The sequence below is a fragment of the Chrysemys picta genome, unplaced genomic scaffold, assembly GCF_011386835.1.
Source record: "Chrysemys picta bellii isolate R12L10 unplaced genomic scaffold, ASM1138683v2 scaf5836, whole genome shotgun sequence".
Lineage (NCBI taxonomy): Eukaryota > Metazoa > Chordata > Testudines > Emydidae > Chrysemys > Chrysemys picta.
In genome coordinates, this window is record NW_027058536.1 from 1 (window position 1) to 2541 (window position 2541).

At 70.0% G+C, this 2541-nt stretch overlaps 1 pseudogene; it reads right to left on the minus strand.

The window, feature by feature from the left end:
• Positions 1-130: 130 nt before the first annotated feature.
• LOC135980671 (beta-arrestin-2-like) lies at positions 131-2512 on the minus strand (annotated as a pseudogene).
• Positions 2513-2541: the final 29 nt, after the last annotated feature.

Sequence of the window (2541 nt, forward strand, 5' to 3'; positions counted from 1 at the left end):
CCCCCCAACCCGCCCGTCCCCTCCCCTGGATCCAGCCCCCCCAGCCCCCCACCCGGCACACGTCCCCCGCCCCCAGATCCCCCCAACCCGCCCGTCCCCTCCCCTGGATCCAGCCCCCCCAGCCCCCCACCCGGCACACGTCCCCGCCCCCAGATCCCCCCAACCCGCCCGTCCCCTCCCTGGATCCAGCCCCCCCAGCCCCCCACCCGGCACACGTCCCCGCCCCCAGATCCCCCCAACCCGCCCGTCCCCTCCCCTGGATCCAGCCCCCCCAGCCCCCCACCTCCTTGTCCAGCGAGGCCTCCAGGTGCAGGGAGCGATCCGACATGAGGAAGTGCCGGGTGGTCTCGGCCATGGGCTGGGGGCCCGGCTTCTCGGGCGCGTACTGCACCTTCCGGATCACCAGCCGCACCGAGTTCCTGGGGGGACAGGAATCAGAGCCCGCCGGACTCCCTGGGTTCTCTCCCCGGCTCGGAGGGGGAGTGGGGGCTGGTGGGTTAGAGCAGGGGGAGCTGGGAGCCAGGACGCCTGGGTTCTCTCCCCGGCTCTGGGAGGGGAGTGGGGGCTGGTGGTTAGAGCAGGGGGGGCTGGGAGCCAGGACTCCCGGGTTCTCTCCCTGGCCCTGGGAGGGGAGGGGGGGCTGGTGGGTTAGAGCACGGGGGGCTGGGAGCCAGGACTCCTGGGTTCTCTCCCGGCTCTGGGAGGGGAGGGGGTCTCGCTCGCTGCCTGTCTGCAGCCTGCGCTGGGGGCTCACCCTGGGGTCTCCGGTACCTTTTGTGAATCTTTTCTTCCAGGGATTTGGCACAGAAAGCTCGGATCTCAAAATCCACCCCGCAAGCCTGAGATTGTTGGAAAACCCCATTAGCCCAGCGCCCCTCACTCCCAACCCGCAGCCCCTGCCCCCCCAGCCCTGCCAGTGCCCCTCACTCCCCACCCCGCCAGTGCCCCTCACTCCCCACCCCGCCAGTGCCCCCTCACTCACCCCCACCCCGCCAGTGCCCCTCACTCCCCACCCCGCCAGTCCGTACCTTGCCCGTGTCCTCTGGGCCGGGCTGTAGCGTCACGGAGCAGGCAGGTTTCTGTGGGATCTGAGACACGGAGTGCGTTACATGGGGTTCCCCGGTGTGTGGGGGGTGTTCCCATGAAGGCGAAGGGTGTGTGTGTGTGTGGGGGGGTTAGGGGACCCAGGGGGGCCCACCATGGAGGCGGGGGGGGGTTACGGGACCCGGGGGGGCCCCACCATGGAGGCGAGGGGGGGGGTTAGGGGACCCGGGGGGGCCTACCATGGAGGCGAGGAGGGGGTGTGTGTGTGGGGGGGTTAGGGGACCCAGGGGGGCTCACCGTGAAGGCGAAGGGGGGTGTGTGTGGGGGGGGGTTAGGGGACCCAGGGGGGCTCACCGTGAAGGCAAAGGGTGTGTGTGTGGGGGGGATAGGGGACCCAGGGGGGCTCACCGTGAAGGCAAAGGGTGTGTGTGTGTGTGGGGGGGGGATAGGGGACCCAGGGGGCTCACCGTGAAGGCAAAGGGTGTGTGTGTGTGGGGGGGGGGATAGGGACCCAGGGGGGCTCACCGTGAAGGCAAAGGGTGTGTGTGTGTGTGGGGGGGGGGTTAGGGGGACCCAGGGGGGCTCACCGTGAAGGCAAAGGGTGTGTGTGTGTGTGTGGGGGGGGGGGTAGGGGACCCAGGGGGGGCTCACCGTGAAGGCAAAGGGTGTGTGTGTGTGTGTGGGGGGGGGGGTTAGGGGACCCGGGGGGGCTCACCGTGAAGGCGAAGGGGGTGTGTGTGTGTGGGGGGGGTTAGGGGACCCGGGGGGCTCACCGTGAAGGCAAAGAGGGTGTGGGGGGGGGGTTAGGGGACCCGGGGGCTCACCGTGAAGGCAAAGAGGGTGTGTGTGTGGGGGGGTTAGGGGACCCGAGGGGCTCACCGTGAAGGCAAGGGGGTGTGTGTGGGGGGGGGGGTTAGGGGACCCAGGGGGCTCACGGTGAAGGCAAAGGGTGTGTGTGTGTGGGGGGGGTTAGGGGACCCGGGGGGCTTACCGTGAAGGGCGAAGGGTGTGTGTGTGTGTGGGGGGGGGTTAGGGGACCCGGGGGGCTCACCGTGAAGGCGAAGGGTGTGTGTGTGGGGGGGGTTTAGGGGACCCGGGGGGCTCACCGTGAAGGCGAAGGGGTGGGCGTTGGCCCCTAGCTTGCGCAGCAGCCCGCTCCTGTAGGCGGGTAGGGGGGCGCCGCTCCTCGGGCAGGGGGGGGCACGGCCTGGCAGGTGGCAGAGAACAGGTCCTTGCGGAACGACAGGCCCAGCACGTCCAGGTCCTCGCGCCCATAGCGGAAGGCGCAGGTCAGCGTCACAAACACTGCGGGGGACGGAGACAAAAGTGGGGCGAGGGGAGGGGCCTCATCCAGCTCCGCCCCCACCTCCCAAACTCCGCCCCCAGCTCCCCAGCCTTGTCCATCTCTCCTAGGGAAGCCGTCCCAGCCACTCTGGGGGGATTCTGCACCACTGCGCACGCGCTGAGTTCACATCCCCCGCAGATTTCTTTGCTTCC